At 37.3% G+C, this 24,014-nt stretch overlaps 1 protein-coding gene across 3 annotated transcripts in view; it reads left to right on the forward strand.

The window, feature by feature from the left end:
- Positions 1–24,014, forward strand: part of ARHGAP24 (Rho GTPase activating protein 24) — a 520,693-nt gene that overhangs the window by 179,127 nt on the left and 317,552 nt on the right. The window contains exon 3 of one of the 3 annotated variants that reach the window (XM_074040041.1): positions 16,688–16,778. The exons of the other annotated variants lie outside the window; for them this stretch is intronic. The gene's annotated coding sequence lies outside the window, so the exon portion shown is untranslated. The remainder of the gene's footprint in view (positions 1–16,687; positions 16,779–24,014) is intronic. 3 annotated transcript variants of the gene reach the window in all.

Here is a 24,014-nt window from a genome sequence, read left to right on the forward strand (position 1 = left end):
TTTAACCTTGTTGTTCGTGGAACGAAGTAGAAACATTTCCATAAATATTTGATCTCCAACTTCTTATACTGAAATTCTGCTCTGACTGTAGGATTAAATACACAGTAAGCACTCAATAAATACTTGCTTTGCATTCATCATCTGAATGTGAAAGTATCTTTTATGTGGGGCTGAATTAGGTCTAGCCAACATTTAGACTAATTTTACCATGACTGTCTTGATAGTAATTAATATTAGCATGTTTTCACACAGTGCAGTCATGAATATGGACCATGGGGAATTACTCAAGCCATTTTTTCTCACTTCTAGAGAAATTTATAATGTGTTGATAGTCTGTCTGGCTGGTGTGTTGGGAATAGTATGTACATGGCCAAAGGTGGGAGCAAGGAGACAGGCTAGGGGTCCTTGGAATAATCCAGGATTTGAATCAAGCAGCTTGGGTCTAGGTGAGAGCAGCAGAGATATAAGAAGTGCTTGTATTTTCAGTATGTTCTGAAGCAAAGCCAATAGGATTTGCAAAGAGATTTATGTGGGATGTGAGCGAGAGAGCCAAGTTTGTAGTAACTCTGAGACAGTGCCTCTTAACTGGAGGTGATTTTTCTCTCCCAGGAATATTTGACAATGTCTGGAGACAGTGTCTGGCTGTCACAGTTGGGGAAGATACCACAGATATCTCGTAGGTAGAAGCCGGGGTGCTGTTAAATATCCTATGAAGCATACAGTGCTGTTCTCTACAACAAAGAATTGTCTGATGTTGCTGAAGTCTGAACCAAGGTTTCTGGCCTGAACAGAGGAAAGAATGATGCTACCAGTAACAGAATGAGGATGCTGCTAGTGCAGTATAGTTTGCAAAAAGGAAACCAAGAGTTCTGTCGTTTTGAAGTGCCTATCAGATTTTTAAGGCCAATGTCAAATGTTACAATATCATAAAGTAAAAATAAGATTAAAGTTTATCTGTTGTTAAATTAATGTTTAAATAATTCCTTTAGAAATTAAATTTCTAAATTTAATTTCTAAAATGGAAATTGTATCTCAGAATATTCCTGTGTTATCTACAAGGCCTAACATAGGTTCTGGTATTTCAACATATAAAAAAATATGAATATAGCGGCCATATTAATGTTCTCCTCCCTAGTTCTATTACACTATTTGAAATGATGTAATTTTACTCTTAGAAATAGAAAATTATCTCCCTTCATTTTGATGAACACATTATATAATTAAAGTACACATAAGGGTTATAATTACTATGTTTCCTAATATATTATAGTTCTTTCATCTCTTCACTCATTCTGGTTTTTATGAAGAGCACATTTTCAGGGTAGAAGAATGACTCAGTAATGTGAAAAAGGGGAGATGATGTGAAGTCTTTCTTTTTTTCATTCCTCCCCTATTTTGGATCTAAGGATAGTACCACACACCTCCCCAAGAAGCATTTCTGGTAACTTAGAATATCCTTATGAAACTGTCTCTAAAAAGATAATAGGTTTCTTTCTATTAGTTCTCTGAAATAGCTTCCTTTAGTCTAGAGTGCTTGCAGCTGAACAAGCAGCTGCCAGGGCAGTAGGACTTGCTGCTAGAGGGAGTTGCCCTTATACTTCTGATCCAAGCTCGGGTGGGTTATGTGGAAAAAACGGAACGTGATTAACTTCACATCTGAAAGTCTTTTAACTTTGCAGTTGAGTGTCTTCAACTGAATTTCTTAATTAACTTTTAAGTTATGACTGTCTCTTATTCCCTCCTTACATACATTGAAGGAGCCAATCAGTAAATACCTAAGTCCTGCCTGCCAGCCATGAAGCAAGGAAAATGTACTTGCTAATGATTGAATTAATTCTCACACTTTAGTTAATATTGCTCAATATTTCTTGGATTTTATTTCCAAAATGACTTTCTTTTTTTCCTGAAATACTGTTTTAAAAGTAGCTTTAAATTGTATCCTCCATGTAAGTGTAACAAAACAGTCAGAGTAATTTATTCACAGCTACTTGTTTCAATAATGCAGATGTTCAGGGCTACAGTAGTCAAATAGTCAGACTCAGGGAAGGGAGAGGACTTGGCTGAATTAATTTAAAAGAAAATCTGGCTGGGTGCAGTGGATCACACCTGTAATCCCAGCACTTTGGGAGGCTGAGGTGGGTGAATCACAAGGTCAGGAGATCGAGACCATCCTGGACAACATGGTGAAACCCCATCTGTACTAAAAATACAGAAATTAGCTGGGCATAGTGGCACATGCCTGTAATCCCAGCTACTCGGGAGGCTGAGGCAGGAGAATCCCTTGACCCAGGGAGTTGGAGGTTGCAGTGAGCTGAGATAGTGCCACAGCACTCTAGCCTGGTGACAGAGCGAGACTGTCTCAAAAAAAAAAAAAAAAAAAAAAAAATCTGTAGATGGGGATTCTTTAGAGAACTGCTGGTAGACATAACCTTTTGTTATTTTTAGAGTTTCAATTTGTAGCCCATTTGGTATTTCGAGAGTTTCAGTTCATCTTCACTTATACCACTTTTGTTAAAACTTCAGAAACAGAAATAGCTATAGGCAAATGCTATGAAGCATGTGTCTTCCTTTTCTTGTTTCTTACTAAGATATCTAAATTCAGACATTTGACCAGAAACATTGCAAAGATGATTGATATGTGTTACAAACCTAGAAAAGTCATTAGGAACATACTCAGATTTTGCTATAAGCATGTTTTGTTATAAAAGTGATGTGGGTGATTTTCCTTCTGCAATTGAATGAAGTGAGTGGTTACTGTCAGAATATAAAATACAGATTGTGAATGGTTAATAATCAGCCAAGAAAAAAAAAAGTAGCGCAGTTAACTGAAATTACATAATTGGAGAATGAATCTGAGAAACTATGGAAGGAGCAGGGCAACCCAATTTCCAGCATTCTTTTGGTTTATCTTTTTCTCTGGGTTGTGAAAACAAAATACTTCATAGACTCAATTCTATTATAGCTTGTTTACTGTCAAGTCATCATATGGTCCTCAATTATTTTGTTACTCCAGGCTTGTAAATTTTCAAAAACTATAAGGTATGTGAAAGTTTGATTTAAGTTAACCAATGTATAGGTTCTGCCTAACTTTTTTGTTTATCCTCTGTTCTTCCCTAATGTTCATAAGTTGTTTTACTGAGCAGTTAGCTAAATGAATATTTGTGTTTTTCTGTATCCAATGTCATAAAGAATTAAAGGTTTCATGAAAGCCAAATAAAAATCTACTGGATAGAAGAGTTTCTTAAATTACCCACTGACTTGTCTGATTCTCTTGAGGTTTACAATTGTTTAATTGCTGTTTTTTTCTCATTGATGTCAAGAAACAAGGAAAAGGAAATACACTTAAATTGAGGGTAAAGAGTCTGGTGACAGCTAAAAATTATTTATGGAAAGGGTAAATAAACAAATACGATGTTTTGCTTAAGTGGTCGAGTAATATAAACCCTAAAAGTCTTGTAAATATAGAAAAGTTAGACATCTCAAGGCTTATTTAAATGCTATTTGAGATTATCTCTTGTTATCCCCTTCAGTTTAGTGGCACTTTTTGATAGCCTGAAAAACAAGAAACAGAAGAAGTCAGTGTATAATGAGTTCCTTATTAAACTACACTTGCCCTGACTTCTATTCAGTGTTTTAGTTGGTTTACTCTAATACTATGTTCATACAATTTCAGCAGACTTATAATTCGTAATTTTCTTTGTTGTCATGTTAAGGACAATTAAAGCAAAACAGAAAATACTAAACAGCTTTATTTCATTCATTCATCTATCTATTCAACAACTAGAAATTGAGAATTTACCGTGTGCAGGCACTTAGCTAGTTGCAGGGGCTACTAGGAGAATAAAATAAATTCTATCCACAAGGATCTGTTGGTAAAAATGAAAGAGAGGGAAGGGTGCTGATACACAATTAGAGTACATTTTCAAAGTGTTATATAAATACTGACAAGTATAGGTTACTATAGTAGCACAGAGAAGAGGCTAGTGGCATCTTAGTAGAAGAAGTAACCTTTACTCTGGGATCAAAAGATGAGAGGGAGTTAGGCAGAGAGGGAGAGAAGATGCGACTGTGTTTGAAAAGAGCCTGGGGTTTTTAACATCTTACTCTGAGTTTGAGAGGGGAAGCTTAGGAGATAAAGGGGTATGGAGGGGGTTCTTCATGATGGGCCTCATGATCCAATCCATGTTAAAGAGTTGGAACTTGACCCAGACAACAATGAGGGATCATGGAGGAGTTTTAAGTTGTAAACTAAAATGTTGGATATGTACTTTAGAGGGATTGCTCTGGCTCTAGCTTTGGAGAAAAGAAAGGAGATGGAAAGATAAGACTAAGGAAGGTCAGTTACAAACCTGGTGAAGTAACAAAGACAGGGGAGTCTGAACTAAGACAAATGTTGAAAGTGGGTAGATTTAGGTGCTAGGTTCAGTGATAGAATTTCTAATATTCTCATTTTGTGCCTTTGTGTGTGTGTATGTGTGACCCTCTGAGTTGCTATCTCATCACTAAGTGACAGAAATTGCTCTAGTATCTTTGGGGTCGCAGCTTTTAGCATAGTGACCACACTATTCATTGTTGGGTAGACAAAACTCAGAATGCTGAGCTCTCAGAATTCACCTTTTATACTGGTGTCCATGCAGAAATTGCCTCAAAATTCAATCTTCACTCCTGAGGCAAGTTGTCTAGAGAAACAACAAGATGTTATGTAATTGAGGAAGTTTGATACTTATTTGACTTTGTGCTACCCTACAAACCTGATTTAGGTTTCAGGGTCATACTTTCAACACACTGTGGCAACATACCTGGGCAAAAACTCATAACACACATTGTTTGATGAATGGAGGATAGCAGCAGCTCAATAGGCCCATTCTAATATTTCTGGTGCAGTCACAATTTACAATAGTCTAGACATCACATAAGGAAGAGGAAGTCTGGAAGCAAAGTACAGAGATAGTGTTTGATGGCAGGAAGTGCTGTTAAAAAGAAGAAATGGCCCATAAAGAGGTACATATGTTTGTATGTATGTAGGTGTGCACACACATATGTAGACACAAAAATATGCTTACATGTATATTAAAAATCTGAATTAAAAGGTAAAAGAGTAGACTGCATTGACCCTGTACTTTCAAATATATATGATATATATATTTATATATGATATATATATTTATATTTATATATGATATATATATTTATATATATATGTGAAGCATCAGAAGTTTTAATCTAATATTATAGTGTAATGAACTCTTCTATATATGATAATGATAGGAAAATAATTTAGTGAATAATTTAGTGAATCTTCTAAAAAGAAAAGTACAATAAAAGATGTAGGTATTTGCAGCAGTTCAGAAAAAATAAACCCAGCATATTGGTGACTAAATTATCCACTTGGGTAGGAACATGTGTCAACACCTCTATTGGGGTTTTAGTGCAGGTCCCCAGAGCACTGATCCTCAGAAGGAGACTAGAAAAGTGGGAGGAGGAGAGAAGGGGTGTGAACTATAGAAAGGAATTTTTGTTCAGTTGGGAAGGGGTGGCCGCAAACCTTATTTTACCCCAGGAATATTTTTTCCTACTTCAATAATATTTAACTCAGCCATTTTCCTGTCCAATAAACTGCCAAGCTTGTTTGGCTGCATAAATAAGCTGAACATGGACCACGGTGCCTGATGGTGCCAACAAAGACAGAAAAGGAGATTAGGATGTGAGAAAAATTCTCTTAGGTTGCCTACTTCATATCCTCTCAACCTTCAGGGTAGGATAGAGTGATACTGTTTGCCATTTATTTGACATAAGTTAGAATTACAGCTTGCCCATAGTGTTTGGAGCTGTGAAATCTTAATAAGTGCTATGTTAGCCAATTCAAATAAAGCCACTCTTGAATCACCAATACTGAAAACAGAGAAGAAAGGTCTAGGGCATTTCAATTAATACGTTCTCAATCTCCTACATAATTTATATTCTGAATCCAATCAACTGAACAGTTGAGAACTTGAGCTCACTTTTTTCTGTCCTCTATCTTCTCTTTGTGTCCCTTTTCTTGGAGAATGGTGTCACCACACCAGAAAGGAGGGAGGGGGTATAGTTTTAGTTCATTAATTATTTGTGACTGAATTACTATTATTTATCTCAAACTCTCTTGCCTTGCCTCTTGCCATCCTTTAACTTAGGACTACATTCGTTCTTGTTGGAAAGTTTGCATTGCCTTTAAGCCATTCCCTGTGCTTAGATCATTTGCAAAATTTTCTTCACATTATCCACAAAAGGATCAACTATTAGTCAAGCTGATCATGGGTTTCCCATGTTTAGAATACTTCAGTGGTCCCTATGAGCCTCAGGCAGTTCTTAAACAGGGACATGTACCATGAATGTTTAAGAAAATGTATATAAAAGTATCTACCCAAGACCTACCACATTGGAGTGTCTTGGATTGGGGTCTGAGTGTGTGTTTGAAAAAAGGATTCGTAGGTCATTCTAATGGTCACACTCAATTGAACACAACTGACCTACAAGCTAAAATCTAAATTACTTTGTATGACATATAAAACCCTATGTTATTGGGCCCCTTTCTTGAATATTCTTAGATGGCACCTTGTATTTTTGCTTCATCAATACTGAACTCTGTTTAGTTTGCAAAACATGATTTTTTTTAATGCTTCGGTGCCTTTGCACTTGCCTTCCCTCGATTCATCCACCTGCAGAAAGCCTAACTATCTTTCTAGCTTTGCTTTCTCTAAGCCTTTCTGCACTTCTTAGCAAGCATTATATGATATTTTTTTCCCTGTGTTTCCTCTATATTTTAACCATAGGTCCATTATAATAATTATCATATATTTGTTGGCATCTTTCCTCCTAAGAAATCAAATGGATATTTAGATTTTTATATTCCAGTGACTTGGGTCAAAGTATGTAGTGAAATAAATATTTGTCAAATGAAAATGCAAGTAAAGTAAAAGATGTGTGGATGAACAGAAGTGATTCAACAAAGCTTGTGGATGAGGAAGACAGGAGGTATATATAAAGAGATGTTTTAGCTGTAGACTTTTGTGTTGGAGCTATGAGCACAGGCCTTCCATTTATGTTAAGAATATGCTTCTTTTTCTTCTGGAACCTCCAAAAATACTTTTTATGTGCCCAGTATATTTATGTGATTGAGAGCAGAGCTTTCTGTAGAACTTTCCTTACACTGACTTCTGAAGCTAGGAAATTATAGTTGAAGGGTAGAATTGCCTATAAAAATGGATACCTCTTAATAATGCTTCTACTAAAAAGAAGAATGTGCTACAAATATACTATTGGACACATGCAGAACTATTCCTAAGAACAGGCACTGGGAAACCTCAAAGGCCCAGGGTCTGAAGTAAGTAGGTGCTTTTCTTTCCGTTTGCGGAGCTGAGTTCACAACCTTCAATACATTCCATCGTTTGGGGCCCCAAGGTTTTGAGTGAAATGTTAACCCAAGAAAAAAAAGAATGAGTTTAATGTGAACACAACACAGTTTTCTGTTCCTAAGGAGGAAACAGGCTCAGAGAACGTTCTGCTTACCAGGAATCATTCTGTTGAGTTTTATGTGTGTAAATGAATCAGAAACCATATGGATTAAATTTATCTTAAAAATACTTAGCCTTGTACATAAAGAAAAAAGAACATGAAGAGAAAATCTGAGTTGAGTTGGAATGAACTAGGGAGAGGCGATGTTTAATTAAGCCATGTTGTGGCCAGATGAGGCCCTTTCAATTCCTGCCTATAAACCACTCTTGTTTATGAATTACTTTTAATTTCTGCTTCCTTTTAGTCGAGATTTCCTTTCAGAGTGAGCAAGTAGTTTCTCAACTCTCAGACTTCCTAACTTTGTTTCAGTTAAGGCATAGCATACACACAGATGTCACAATGAAGACACCAGTAAGAATGATTATATTTCAGTATCCTGCTCTTACCATCCCTCCCATCCCACCATTGGTTGGAGTTGCACAGGCTGATCTTGGCAGTTGAGTTAAGGCAGAATCTTCCCATTACCGGCATGATTATTACTCTTTATCAGCAGGCAAAGCTTGGCTACTCATCTGTTTTAGCACAAACGAAAAAGAGAGGTATTCCTGGTTCCAGCTGGGCTCTGGTGGTACAGGAAGAAGCTGGTTGTGTGGATTTCTCCATGGTGGGGAAACATTTGATGCTAAGTATCAATCCGGATGAGGACTGGAGAAAAAACTTTATTTGAAAAAACTTGGAAAGGAGAAATGGGAAATGTTGAATTCTTGCATTCTCAAAGGCTAGCTGCCCTTCTTCTTATAATTAAATATCTCCCCTGCTGAGTGCTTATTTTCTTTATGTCTGTTAATTTGATGTTCTGCAACCATAGTGGTGTAATAGCACACTATCTTTAACAATACGTTGAATATATGCAACTCTTTCTCTGCGGGTGCTGGATTTCTTGTAGTTATTCAACTTAGTTCTCTTTTCTGAACTTGGAAGAATGTGATAGATGGCTTTGATAGATCGAGCTGGAGAGAAGGCTTTTCCTTAATAAGGTAAGCATGAGCTTGCACAAAGAAAATGTTCAGTCTATAGCAGCTGTGCTACCCTCTTGCCCTTCCTTTTGTTCAACTGCACTTCCCTTTAGTGGCTCGGATTCAAAGATTCTCTATTGCAGCTCTGCACTTGGGCTGTCCTTACTTGGGACAGCTCTTTATCTTCCTTTATAATTGTACAGAAAGCTTTCAAGGTGTCCCCACTCACCTACATGCAGGTTGCTTTTAAAAGGTGCACAGAGTTTATTGTATAATACTTAAATTTTGATACTCTTCCATACTCACTTGACTGAATTTTATGATATCTTTCAACCACTCCATGGTTTGGAAAATATGAAATCTCTGTGAACTCTCTTTTCTTTCTCTGATTCTCAGTCAGTGTTTCTCTCTGTCCTTTCCTTTATGCCTTCTGTTCTATTCTGTGCATGCAGTTTTCAAGATGTGAGTGAAAGAGAAAGCGAGAAGAAAAGAGTCTCAAATTTAGACCTGGAGAGCTAGAAAAGAGCTTGGAGATCATTTTAATACAGAATCACTCAAGGGAAAGTCATCCTCTCAATGCTTAGATCTCCCCACTGGTGAAATACTGGCGAGATCTAAGCATTGAGAGGATGACTTTCCTTTGAGTTATTCTGAAAGTTGATGGCTAAATTCTGGCTAGTGTACTTAATCACTTAAAGTTAGAGTCTTTTTTCTTATAACTGCCATATTTTTAGAACCCCAAAATCTGGTTCCTTTGTCTGGCAAAGCACTTTTTCTGAAACCTGTGAATTTCCCTACAAAGGTTTGTAAAATCCCATTTTCTTGCATAGCTTGTATTTAATGGAAATAATAACATTACAAGAAACCTGCACTGGTAGAAAATCTGGAATAATGTGCCATTAATAATGCACAGATTCTCATGATGTCTTACGCTAGCCTGGGCTCTCAACTTACCCAACAAGATAGTGGCATCTGGGACTAAACCCCAGGGTACTGGTTCAGGCAGTGGTTCCCAATCTTTAGCATTCATCAGAACCACCTGGAGGGCTGATTCAGTAGATCTGGGGTGGACCCAAGAATTTTCCTTTCCAACAGTTTTCCTGGATGCTGTTGATGCTGCAGGATCAGTGATCACACTTTAAGAACCACTGCCACAGCAGAAATAATGGTGTTTATTTCTCTCCTGCCAGCCTAGTTAAAAAGGAAAAATGTAGGCAAATTCAAGCAGTGTTGCTGAACAGTCCTCTTACTCTCAAACTCAGACTGTTTATCTTCCCTGTCAAAGATGCACTCATCTTTTAGGGAGATTATATGAATTGTTTTATTTTATTATCTACCCCAAAATAATACAAAATCTTTTTGATATATGGTGGAAACATCAATCTTTAAATCAATAAATCACCCTTTATACTTTCATAAATGCATGTATAACTTATCTAAGTCAATTTGCCTTTGCAGTTGCCACAGCATGCTTACCATCACATAGTTAGTAAGCAGAGAGATAGCAAGGATTAGAACTCAGTCATTTTGACTCCAAGTCCTATGTCCTTTGGATATAAGATTAATTGTGAAAATCAGTGAGTTAATGGCACCTTTCATTGTCATGTAAGGATGTGCCAATCTGTGTAATGTTGTTATGCAGGATATACCAGGATTAACCTTGTAAACCTTGAACTAATTATTCACATTTCATGACTCCTATAACATCTTGAATTGACCTGATGGATTTGCCTGAGGTAAGCTTTTTGTTACTATTTGTCTGAGAGTTCCTTATGGATTATGGGGACAAAAACAAAGCTCAAAATAGCCACAAACAAATGTACGTCTAGCCAATTAGAGTTGCACAGATCTCATCACAAGCATGGAACAGCTGTAACAATTTGTAATCAGAGGGTTCCACTGAAAACTTGTCATGGAGCTTATTCTTGAGCAGTATTTCGAAGAAAGATAACTGATCTGGTTTACAATATAGGAGGAGAGGACACCTCTGGTGAGGAAAACACAAGCAAGTAAAGATTGGTAAACATTGTCCTTTGGCAGGAGTGAAAACCTAAAGGCTGAATGTAGCAAAAAGGGGAGGCCAATTATGTAAATAAGAAGCCAGTTGAAAAAAACCAAGAGACATGTGTCCCTGAGATACTTAGCTAAGACAATACTGAACATAATCAGGGTTTCCCCCATGGAAGTCAGGCAAGAGTCCAAATAAGAAATGCACGATGTATCATCTGCCCTTTTTAGAGCTCTCTGAATGTTTTCTATGGGAAAGTATGCTTCCAAGGAGATTCAGCATGTATTCTGCAGCTGTGGGAAGTGGCATTAGCAGGACAGAATAAAAAGAAATCTAGTAGAATGGCAGAATGGTTAATGTGCATAAAGCCCTGGATACTCCAGTGGCCAAAAGAACCTGGAAAGTTCTGTGAGACACTGGATTTTAGGGTAACAATTTATGGATAACCTTCTAGCAAAAGATTTCCTGTAACATTTAAAGTTGGTGAGACCTGCCTTCCCAAGATGGTGGACACTGCCAGTAGAAAGTCCCAGCTCCTGGAAAAGTGATTACATTGAGTCTATGGAGTCATTCCAACCATGTAAGGTCACCACGGTGACTGAAGTGTGTGCACTTTGCTTTGCTTGACATTATGTTGAGCTTCAGTTGGCTTGTGGCTCATCTCATTTGACAAAGCAAAGCTGCCTTATTGTTTGAACATTCCTCTGATGTTTACATGATCCTATCCGCTCAAAGTCATCAAGCAGGATGATTCCAGCCAATGCTGTTCGTATGTAATTATGTTTGCTTTGAAATGCATATCTGACTCCTGCCCTGGACCTCAGCAACTGAAGTGACATCCTGTATACAGATACCCTATTTTATAGGGTCTCCCACTGTGAGGTAAAATTTCCCTGGAAGATACCAAAATTAAAATGGAGAAGAAATGAAAAGCATTTCCTAAGTTATAAATAATTGATAATGATGATAAAATTGATGGTAAATTTTCATTGCATAATTTGATTGATATGGCATTTATCATAGCAGCCTTGAACAGAATGCTCTTGTGAACAAGATAATTTATCTCACTGAGTCTGTTTCTGCACAAATATTTTAAAATGAAAGGCGTAATAAATCTGTCCATAGAATACACACACTGGGCTGCCAAACCTGCCACCTGTTTAAGCTTTTAATGAACAGTCCTGCTTGCAACAAAAAGCCATATCATATTAATGCTGACATTTTTCTTTGCTGCTGCTGTGCATATTCCACGGACTCAGATCATTTTGCAAAATCCTCTAAACGGGGCAAACTCTGATTTTTTTTCATTAGAATTTAACAACTGTTAAGCAAGCTCCCCCAAAAATTGTATTTACATCTGCAGCTCAGTTGGGGCTTGGGGTTTGGGTTTAGAGGTGGAGTTGGTAGTGTTGGGTAAGTGGAGGGTCCAAACTCTAATAAAGTGGGAAAAGAATGCTGGACAAGGAGTTAAGGAACCTAAATGTTTGTCTTGTTTCTCCTATTGTTACCATTGGTCTTTTTGCCTCCCAAGAACCTGTTGTAGGTATTCACAGTGCACATTTTAGGTCTGGAGTTGGGAAGAGCAAGGAAAAGAGTTATGAAAAGATCAGTGTAGTGCCTGAGGGGGCAAAGCAGTACCCATTCATCTTTTGAAAGACTTGCAGAGAAAAAGAGAGCAATGTTAGCTCATTCCCTAAATATACCGCACTTTAATTCTGTCAAAAGAAGTAGTTGTTTTGAAGTACAATAGCATGGTAAGGAAAGGATTCCCGTATTTCCTCTTCCAGTGTCATGAAAAGAAACAGGTGACAGCAGGACTTGAGAGGTTGCAGCACATGAAACAAGCAAGCAGAGCCACTGCCTTCCTGAGGCTACCAGAAGGGAGATTCCAGTCACACAGGGTGGAAGAACCCAACGGGGGCAGAGCAGAGCACTCACTTTGGTGGAAAACGATTTCGTACAGGCTTTTATACAAGAAGCATTACTCTTGAGCAACGTGGATATCCTCTGAATCAAGTAGCTTTGATTAAATAAAGGTCATTAGCAACAGACACACGTGCAAGCCATTGCTTTTCCTTTTGCTCTGCTCTTCTCTCTTTATCCTCCTCATAACATCTTAATGAGCTTTTAATTCTCCATTTATATGTTATGTATATGTACAGAAATTTATCTTGTGGTCCTGACCTTGGCAGGCAACCCACATTTTACGTGCACATTCATGGGTGGAAAGGATTCAAGTTTGGTAGCCAACCTAGTAAGGCATACAGCTGGTACCTCCCCGCTGTCCCTTAGAGTGACAGTCAGGGAACAATGGGCTTAATTAGCCTATTTCATATTCAGAATATATTTCCAGATAGCCTTTGGACCTGGCAGACCATCAAGGATATACTCATTCCTGCTGCTACTGCTGCTGTTAATGATGATGTGAGTTTTTAACCATGAACAGTTATGAGTCCTCTGATAACATTTCAGTGGTAAAATTCCTTTGATCTTTTCGTTTATTTTAATAGTGATTCTGTAAAAGGAATAAAGTCCAGGTTTGCTGGCCAAAAACAAGTGATGTCATGTGTATACATAGTCTGTTTAGGTCAGAGATACACTTAACATCAAATGTCAGAAAAATGAACACCAGCCAACTATTTGTTGGTATTAGGTATTAACTTTCCATCTTGTAGGCTCTTGTTTCTCACTAATTTTAATGTGCTAATTAATTTACTAGTTTATCAATTTTTAAAGGGCTGTTTCAGCCTGAACAACATTGCAAGACCCTATCTCTATAGAAAATTAGCCAGACATGGGGCCGTGTGCCTGTAGTCCCAGTTACTGGGAAAACTGAGGCAAGAACATTGCTTGAGCCCAGGAGTTGGAGGTTGTAGTGAGCTGTGATTGCACTACTGCACTCCAGCCTGGGCTACAGAGTGAGGCTCTGTCAAAAAAAAAGAAAAAAAAAATGTTTAAAGGGCTATTTCTGGCTGCCACGATCACTCATGCCTGAATTCCAACACTTTGGGAAGCTGACGCAGGAGGATAACATTAGACCAGGAATTCAGGACCGCTCTGGGCACCATAGCAAGACCCCCATCTCTACAAAAAGTAAAAAAATTAGCATAGCATAGTGGTGACCTGCCTGTAGTCCCAGCTACTCAGGAGGCTGAGACAGGAGGATCGTTTGAGCCCAGGAGTTTGAGGCTGCACTGAGCTATGATTGTGCCACTGCACTCCAGCCTAGGTGACAGATCAAGAATCTGTCCCTAAAACAAACAAACAAAAGGGCTATTTTCTTCTGAAAAACAGTATCAAAGTTCAACACAATCAAGAATTCTGGGTTCAATGCCCAAATTTGTTTTCATTTATAGTACTTTCAAAAAGAATTTAAAGAGATTACATAATGAAAGACACAAGCAAAACATTAAAACAAGAGCCAAATAATAAAGGCATTTGGAGAAGTACGATTAATACCAGGAAGCTTCTGATTGTTCAGACTGTAATTCTAGACTGTCAGGTTGAAAAAGTGAACTGTAAAGTCAGTATCAATGTATCAGACTACAAACAGTACAAAATAAAGTATAACTACATTTTTATATAGCTCATATTCATCTGAATTTCAAATTCCTATTCTGACTGACAATAAAAACATGACTCAAACAATTCTTAGTCATTTTTAGATTTACAATCAGTTGAAACAGGATCTTTCCTTTCTTGTCTTCAAAATGGACATTTCATTATAGGAAGTACAAGGCTATAGCATCCAGAGAGGGATCCGATCCATGCTGGCAATGTAGGGGCCAAGGGAAAATTTCCCTTTATCCTCTGAAGCTTTGCTAAAAGAAATCCACTGCAAAAGGCAGATTAACAGGAGAAAAGATACTCAAATTTATTGACAGGTTCAGGAGTCATACAAAATATAAGAACTCAAAGAAAGGCAAGATGGTTGACACTTCTATACCATCTTGAGGTTACAGAAAGAATAGGGGAGCTTAGAGCATGGCCAGACAAGTGATGGGAGAGGAAGAAGAGGAGAAACCTGGCTAGCAAAGGTGGTTTTGTGGTGTAGATGAAAGCTTGCAGGTAGCAGCCCTCAGAGAGAATAGATGGTGAATATTTCTCTCAGATCTTTAAAGGTTCAGACTCTCAGTTAATCTTTCCTAGACCTGGACAAGGGGGTCTTCAGAGAAAGCTTGTTTGCATCTTTTGTTTACTTCACTTTATTTCTCTACAGATGCAAATCTGCCCCACAAAAGACAGATTTGCAGGGCTACTTCTGTTTGGGCCCTCTGAACAGCCATCTCAAAATGTATCGAGGAAGTGTACTTTGGGGTGAAATATTTTGGTTTCCTTTGGCATCCACTGTGATGAACATCATTTCTTCAGAGAAGCCACCTCTGCATACTTGTATCTGTTAAGATGATGTCCCTAGTTTTACTGGTCTCTGGCCCTCAGTCCATTAATTTTTTGTCTTATGCACCCACACACCACACACTTTCTACTCACAGCTAATTCCAGTGTCCTCCTTTGAGGCACATGAAGATTTGACTGCTCTTCATCTTCCCTGGAATCCTATACTCTGCAGGTACTACACTATGTTGGGATGGAGTGGGAAATGCTGCCACTTGTCTTCGTGAAGTGTTAACCTGAGGAGACTAAGCTCAAGGGTGGCTGGATACAGGCATTTTCCTCTGAGAGTCTCGATAGTGTCTGTCTCTTGCTTCTCTCCTTTAATTCTCCTCACCCATTACAGTTCAAAATTACATTCTTTTGAAAAACCAATTGAAAGTGGAAATAAAGGGTAGATAAGAGGAAATATATTGGTTCTACCTAACTGGACTTTCTATCATATTTTTAGTCTGAAGCTTTTAGAGATTGCCATTAATTTGATTTTTTTCCTCTCTGCTTCTACCTCCCTTCGAGGAGATGAGAAGATTCTTCTAGAGCCAAAACGTAACATGGTCTTGAGACAATAGGGAAGCCCAAGAAAAGTGCATCATCAACACCACAGTTGATATCATCCAATCACAGTCATCTCTAATAGTATGAATCTGATTGGCATGAGAAGTACCAGGGAACTTTCTGGCCTCTGTGTAAATTGTCCCATTGATAGGAAACTACCAAATTCCAGAGGTTTACCTTTATATCCTTGAACAACTCTCATTTCAAAACAAAACTAAATTTAATTTAACTGAAACTGAAAAGTATAAGAAAGGTTTTTATAAAACCCTGCCTACCCAGTGCATAATCAACCTTTCATTGAATGCCATCCTGCTAAAGAAAACTGCAGATGTGAAAACAACTTGTAAAATTGAAACCACTTAATACTGAGAGCCAAAAAAAGTATCAAAGAAGTTTCACTTATCTTCTCTTATTTAAATTTTGATGATATTAAACTGTGAGATCACAGACCCAGGAGTTATATCTTCTTCATTCCAACTTATAGTATCCTTTTCATATTATGTACTCACATAGCACCTGTAGTGTGTGAGATAATGCTGTCTTTACATGTCTCAGAGTAAAATTGGTATTTAGAGGACTCAAGTGACTAATCCAGGGTCTCACAGGTATTAAGTGGCAGAAATGAAATAAAAAATGAAAATATTCTGAAAGCAAGCCCATGTACCTGGATGTCTTTGCATTATTCCCCATTTTAATGGATATAGCACTCCATATATCATGAGTTAAGACCTATATTTTGTGTATCACAGGCTTCCTGAAGCTTAACAGTCCCCTCTAACAAGAATGAAAAATCTCAGTGATGAGCCTTTTTTTTTAAATATTTTCCTGATTATTTCCTAAAGTGACGAATTTATAGAGAGAATTCTTAGAGCACATATGTTTAAAGGATAGTCCTGGCATCCAGAAGTGTGTCTTGAGGATACATCTGAGCGTTTATACTGTAGAATGTTCTCAAAATTCAACAGAGCCTTAAAACATAAAGAAAAACTCGCAGTATAATTTTAAGACTTGAAACTAAAATGGTGTTTTAACTCATCAAGTCTTGCTTTCTGAACATGTCTTTTCTCAATTTTTTTTGTGAGACAGTAGGATTAAATAAGAATTGTCTATTGCATTATAAGAAACCAACCAGCCCAGCTGACTCCAGCATGAGCAACTTGACAATCCTATGACTCAAGTCTAATTTGAGGTCCCAAATAAACAGAGATTTCTGGTTTTGTTTCAGATGCCAGTAATTTTTCTCCTTGTTCCTTCATCCAAGAAGCACCACGAGCCTAACCACACAATGAACAGCATTTGATACAATTAAACATGATGTAAGTTCAAGAAAGCCTTTGCTAACTCATGTGACATTCAACTCTCCACTTCCCTCCCAGGGCTCCTTCCTGTTTAGCACAGTGGAGCCAGTGCTGGCTGGTCAATAGGAGATAGCAGCTGCATTGAGTTCTCTGAATCCATCTGGAAATCACAAGATCACCCCAGGAGAGTACCCGATTTTTCTAGGAAAGAGGCCAAAATATTTATACGTATGCAACTTTATATATAATGATTCAGAATAATCTATGTATTCAGATCCTGCATGCGAAACACAACAGGTAACAATTCTTCATGGAGGATCCTCTACAGGATCTTCATGGAGAAAACTGACCTGGCTAAGTTGGAGAGAAGTCATACCTTTTACTTAGCTCTTCATGTCACTTTCAATTCAATAATCCAATGCCTTTTTGTAAAGGGTAGGGACAAATAAAATAAATATCACAGGCTAAAATGTATTGAGCACTTAGTATTTGGGTTCTATTCAAAATAATTTATATGGAGCATACATTTAATCCTTAAAATACTCCTAGAATGTAGATGCTACTATTATCCTCATTTTACAGGTGAAGAAACAAGGGCAAGGTTAAGACATTTGCCCAAGATCAGGACCTAGTTAGAGCATAATTTAAATCAGTCCATCTGACTCAAGTCTGGGCTCCTAAACACTGTGTTATATTCTCCGCTAATGGAGGATCCGTTTCTGGAAGCATTGACCGAGCTCAGCTGGACAGTGTCCTTTAAGTGTTAGTGTCAGTAATCCACTGTCATTGCATTAAAAGCGAAGATGTAAAGAAACCATAAGCCACAGATAGAACAGAATTCTTGATTATTTATATTGTGTGATTTTACAAGTATGCCAACAGAGTGCTCTAATTTGAAAATAGTATGCTACTTTGCTTTATTACCAGAAAACAATTAAAGAATCGTATTTGAATAAGAATAGCCAGTGGTTTGTGTTGTTTCAGACTTGTGCATTTTTACAAAGCAGGAACAGTCAGGCTTCCATGTAGCACTATAGAATTACCCAAGAGAAATCAAAGGCAGCCATCCTGACTCTTCCAGCTCCATGGCCTTCTCATATGGCCACATGCAGACCAAACAGCATTGTTCTGGGAGCCAGCAAGAAGAGAGATGATATGGAAATGCAGAATCATCAGTTTCGCCTCCAGAGAGATAATTCAAATAATTGCCTCCAAGGAATGCAAAAGATCATAAAGTTGAATAATCAAGAGCAAAATATTCTTGCCACTTTATGCTGTTCTTTGAACCTTGCTTGCAAAGCATATTGCAAGCTTCTCCTCTTGACAGACACTCAGAAGCAGACACTATGAAAACTGCATTAATTAGCTTAAGAGTATTGGACTCTCTGTAAAGGATACAATGTAGAGGGAACTTTCTTTGGAGAAGTAGAATTATTCCTGTGTCTCACTAAGGTAGCCAATATACCTCGTGTGTCTTCAATGTATTATGCACTTTCAAAGACACATAGTATGTCTTTCCTCATGAATCTCCCGTACCAAAAATTATCTTTCTTTTGACTTTGCCTGGTACATTATAAGAAATGAGGGAAAATTATAGATTTCCATACCTATACTGATCCTGAGATTAGGGTTCCAAGCATGAACTGAGGTAAACCTTCTATTCCTCACCTCCCTCAACTCTTACCTCCCTCAGTGTGTGTGTGCGTGTGTATGGCTGGGGTTGGGCGGAGGGGTATAGAAGGAAGCTGGTAAAAAAGTGGCAATGAGATTTAATAAGTATTGATAATAACAAAAACACAGCCGTTCTTATAAATATGAAAAACAGGGTTTGTTGAGGAGCGTGGTAGGGAAGGGGAATGTATTATTTCTATTATCAACCTTTCCATCTGTCAGCACAGGCTTACATAAATTTTCTCACACGTTGTAATGGTGTGGTATGATTAAATTCTATCCTAGCCCCTGAAGGGGAGCACAGCTATTGATACAGAGAAAACTGCTCTTAAAAGCCCCACTTTGTATATGGGTCTATAAACAGACCATAAACTTTGAATTGTTTGATTGCTCATTTAACTCTTAACTCACCTAGTTATTTAAAAAAGTATTTGAACTAATTTATGATAAAAACATGCCTTCCATTAGATTAGCTGCCCTTGATTATTTTAACGTATTTTGAGGTTGTAATACTTGGTGATTTTAAAACATATTAGATTTTTATTATTTATTTTATTGTGATAACAGACACATAACATGAGATCTACCCTCTTAAATTTAAAAATATATCATACATTGTTATACAGCAGATAAAGCTGTACAAAAACTTTCTTATCTTGCATGACTAAAACTTACACTCATTGAATAGCAACTTGCCATTCCTTCCCCAACCTCCAACCCCCGGCTTCTGGCAACTATCTCTCTACCTCTGCTTCTCTGAGTTTGACTATTTTTGATACTTCCTATTAGTGGAAATAATGCAGTGTTGTCCTCTGTGACTGGCTTGTTTAACTTAGCATAGTGTCCTCCAGGTTGATTTATATTGTAGTATCTAACAGAATTTCCTTTCAGGTTGAGTGATATTCCATTGTATATATATACTGCATTTTCTTAATTCTTATGTTGATGGACATTTAGGTTGTTTCTACCTCTTGGCTATTGTGAATAGCACTGCAATAAATATATTGCTTCAAGATTCTACTTTCAATTATTTGAGATAAGTACCCAGAAGTGGGATCATTGAATTGTACAGCAGTTCTGTTTTTAATCTTTCAAGGAAGCTACAAACTGTTTCCTATAATGGCTTCCATTTTACACTTCCACCAACAGTGCACAAGAGTTCCATTTTCTCCACATCTTTGCCAATACTTGTTATTTTCTGTTTTATAAATTACTATTTTTATAATGCTCATCCTAATGAATTATGAGGTGATATTTCATTGTGGTTTTGATTTCTATTTCTCTGATGATTAATGATGAAACATATTACATTTTAATTTTTTAATTTTGATTTCTTCCAGAGAAAAAATGCTATATGGTATAATATCTATACATTGCTGCTCCTGAGTCATTCATTCTTTGAAATAATAAATGGCCTGTGCTTAAAACTGAATAGCCCTCTCAGTCTGCTTCCTGTGATGTAGAAGGTTGAGAATTATAGGTCTCATTTCATTTTGTGCTGTCACCATCTGTTTCAGTCCAAGCTGATAATTTCTTTTAAAATTTTGTGGATCTCCAGTGTATCATATTATAAATCTACCCTATCAAACAAAAGCTACACCCATGTTTCTTTCAGAGAGAGGCTCTTCTGTACACTTGATTGAGAGTCAGGGTGCTATAGAACAATGCCCTTAAGCTTCTTGAAAGCCTTTTTATTTAGCTGTTAGTGTCTAATAAAGGCAAATCCTTAAGATTCTTAGTGCCTTTTCTAATTGTGAGAGAGAGACTGAGAGTCATGTCCTTGAGATTCTCACAAGCTCTACTGGGCATACCCTTAAAACTTTCTGAGGTCTCAATAAAGTGTCCTACAGTAACACTCTGTAGATGTTTACTGCTTAACCAGCAGTGTTTTGGATATGCTATTTGCCCAGAGGCAATTTTGTATTTTGTGATCTTTTGTTTTCTGGAGAAATTAGGAATAAGATAATGGTTTCATTATTAGATTCAGTAAGTCTTGCCTCCTTCATATTTTCTCTAAATTTTTCTTTATAGCAGTTTTTTAAGCTTATCTTTTTCTACCCAAACATTCTTATATTCAGATAAAAGAAACCAGTTGCTACTTTTTTAATGTTCTGCTAAAAATCTTAGCCAAATCCACCAGTTCATTAGGTATATTTTTCAACCTTATCACTCCTGCCTTGCTGCCAAACACTAATCATTGAGATTACCTTTCCTCTGGCCTCTAATTTCCTTGCAGTCTTTCATGCCCTCAACAGAAGGCTCCACAAAGTGCTTCTGGCTTCTGCCTACCTCCTGGTCCCAAAATCAATGCTATATATTTTAGGTTTTTGTTGCAATAGCAGGTACTGCTTTATGTTTCTTTTATGTATCGGTGCATAGCAAACTATCCCAAAACTCAGAGGCTTAAAACAACAACCATTGTATTACATTTCACAATTTTATAGGTCAGAAATTTGTACAAAGTTTGACAGGACAATTTCTCTACTCCAATTGGCAGTAGCTGAGGTAACAGGGTGGATTGGTAGTGGATTCACAGGAGAATGGGCTGGTCTTAGAGGATCCAAGAGAGCTTCAATCACATGTCTGGCACTTTGGTGCAGGCAGCTATGCTTGGTATTAATTGCTGTTTGGAGTACCTACATAAGGGTTCTCTAGCATGACTGTCTCAGGATAGTTGGTAGTTTTCCCTGGAGGATCAGCTCTCTCAGAGAAGGTCCCAAAAGACTGGCCTGGGCACAGAAATTGTCACAGATTCAAAGCAATCACAAAGCCTACTTATTTTTAAAGGTAAAGTCAAGTACCCAACTCTTAATGGAAAGAGTGTCAGAGAATTGGCACACATATTTAATATGTCACATGATACTATAAGGAAAAATAAGCCAATATGAAAATAAAGGAAATGGAGCAAGTATTTACTAGAGAAAATGGCACCTAGAGTTTAGAATGTAAAAGCTTATTTCCTTTATATACGTAGTGTGTGAAGTGAGTATCCTGTATTACAAAACATTCTCAAGAACTTTATTTGTATTCTTTCCAGGGTAAATCAATGACAAAGAGGTATTTAACAGGAAAACTAAGTCTCAGGTGACTTGTATTAATGAGACTTTTAATGAAATATTCCAAATTAAATTCTGGAGAGGTATATATAGTATTGAATAGGTTGTTCCAAAATGCTTGCAATAATATTTATGTCCTACAGGGCTGTGTGTGTAGTAGAGATGCTCTCTCTTTGTGAAGAAGGCCCTGCATATATTAAACACGTCCCTAAGTTCAAATGCTCATTGAAAAAGGAAAGTATAACTTGTGAAATACAAATACACCTGTGAAACATGAACACATTTATTCCTTAGCATTATTAATCAAAAGCCTTCATTAGAGGAAAAAAAGTACTTTTAAAAAATTGTAAGATCTTTAGCCACAATTATTACATTGTATTAGTAAATTAGTCTTCTCTGCTTTTAAGTTTGATCAATAACTATGGTCATTACAAATATTTTCAGAAAGGCTTTCATTAGAAACTGAGTAAAGGAGCCCTTGCCCAATGTGGTAATGTTACCATTAACTGCTTCGCATCCCTACCAGGTGTCGCCCCTTGTCAATATTGACATGGGATGGAGGGGGGAAGAAAACGTACCTGTATCAACTTCAAGAAAAATTGCCCAACCTCTAATTAGATAATGGTGATGATGATGATGATGATGATGATGATGATGATGATGATGATGGATGGATGGATAGACAGATAATTTTAATTAAAATTTTTGTTGAGGGAGAAATTAGAAGTTGTGAAGATGCTTAGTTTGGGAAACAGATAAGACTGAGGTGGTACTTGGTTTATTTATCTGTTTATTTATACATAGGGTTGAATTGTCTTTTTTACAATTTCAGCTTTTAGTTTAGATACAGGGGGTACATGTGCAAGTTTGCTCCACGGGTATATTACATGATGCTGGGGTTTGAGGCATGGATCCCATCACCCAGGTAATAACCATAGTACACAATAGGTAGTTGTTAAATCCGCAGCCCCTACTCTTTCCCCGCTTTAGTAGTTCACATTGTCCATTGTTCCCATGTATTTGTCCACCTGTGCTCAATATTTATAAGTGGGAATATGTGGTATTTATTTTTTCTCTTCCTGTATTAATTCACTCGGGATTTTGGACACCAGCTACATTCATATTGCTGCAAAGGAAATGATTTTGTTCTTTCTGGCTATGTTGTATTCTGTGGTGTATATGTACCATATATTCTTTATCCAATTCATCATTAATGGACACCTAGATTTATTCCATGTCTTTGTATTGTGAACAGCGATGAACATGCAATTGCATGTGAGTGTTGTTTTTTTTTTTTTTTTTTCTTTCTTTTTTCAGTAGAGTTATTTCTTTTCCTTTAGGTATATACCCAGTAATGGAACTCCTGGGTCAAATGGTAGTTCTATCTTTTTTTTTTTAAGACAGAGTTTTGCTCTTATTGCCCAGGCTGGAGTGCAGTGATACGATACCGGCTAACTGCAACCTCCACCTCCCAGGTTCCAGCAATTCTCCTGCTTCAGCCTCCCAAGTAGTTGGGATTACAGGTGCCTGACACCATGCCCAGCTAATTTTTTGTATTTTTAGTAGAGATGGGGTTTCACCATGTTGGCCAGGTTGGTCTTGAACTCCTGACTTCAGATGATCCGCCTGCCTCCGCCTCCCAAAGTGCTGGAATTACAGGCATGAGCCACTGTACCTGGCCAATAGTTCTATTTTAAGTTCTTTGAGAGATCTCCAAACTCCTTTCGACAGTAGTTGAAGTAATTTACATTTGCACCAACAATGTGTAAGTGTTCCCTTCTCTCCACAGCCTCGTGAGCGTCTGTTATTTTTTGACTTTTTAGTAATAGCCATTCTGACTGGTGTGAGATAACATCTTGTGGTTTTGATTTGCATTTCTCTGATGATTAGTGATAATGAGCATTTTTTCATGTTTGTTGGCCACTTATATGTCTTCTTTTAGAAGCTGCTTTTCACATTCTTTGCCCATTTTTTTTAAATGGGATTATTTGTTTTCTGTGTGTTGATTTGTTTGAGTTCCTTACAGATTCTGGATATTACTCCTTTGTCAGATGCATACTTTGTGACTATTTTCTCCCATTCAGTAAAGTGTCTGTTTACTCTGTTGATAGTTTCTTTTGGTGTGCAGAGGGTCTTTCATTTAATTAGATCCTACTTGTCAATTTTTGTTTCTGTTGTCATTGCTTTTGAGGACTTAGCCAAAAATTATTTGCTAAGGCCAAGGCTAATGTCAAGAAGAGTATTTTCTAGGTTTTCTTTTAGGATTTTTATAGATTGAGATCTTACATTTAAATCTTTAATCTATTTTGAGTTAATATTTTTTAGGTGAGAGGAAGGGGTCCAGTTTCAGTCTTCTACATATGGTTAGTCAGTTACTGAATAGTGTGTCCTTTCTCCATTGATTGTTTTTGTGACCTTGTTGAAGATCATGTTATTGTAGGTGTGCAGCTTTATTTCTGAGTGTTCTATGCTGTTCCATTGGTCTATGTGTCTGTTTTTGTACCAGAACCATGCTTTTTTGGTTACT

Source organism: Macaca fascicularis, chromosome 5 (assembly GCF_037993035.2).
Source record: "Macaca fascicularis isolate 582-1 chromosome 5, T2T-MFA8v1.1".
NCBI lineage: Eukaryota > Metazoa > Chordata > Mammalia > Primates > Cercopithecidae > Macaca > Macaca fascicularis.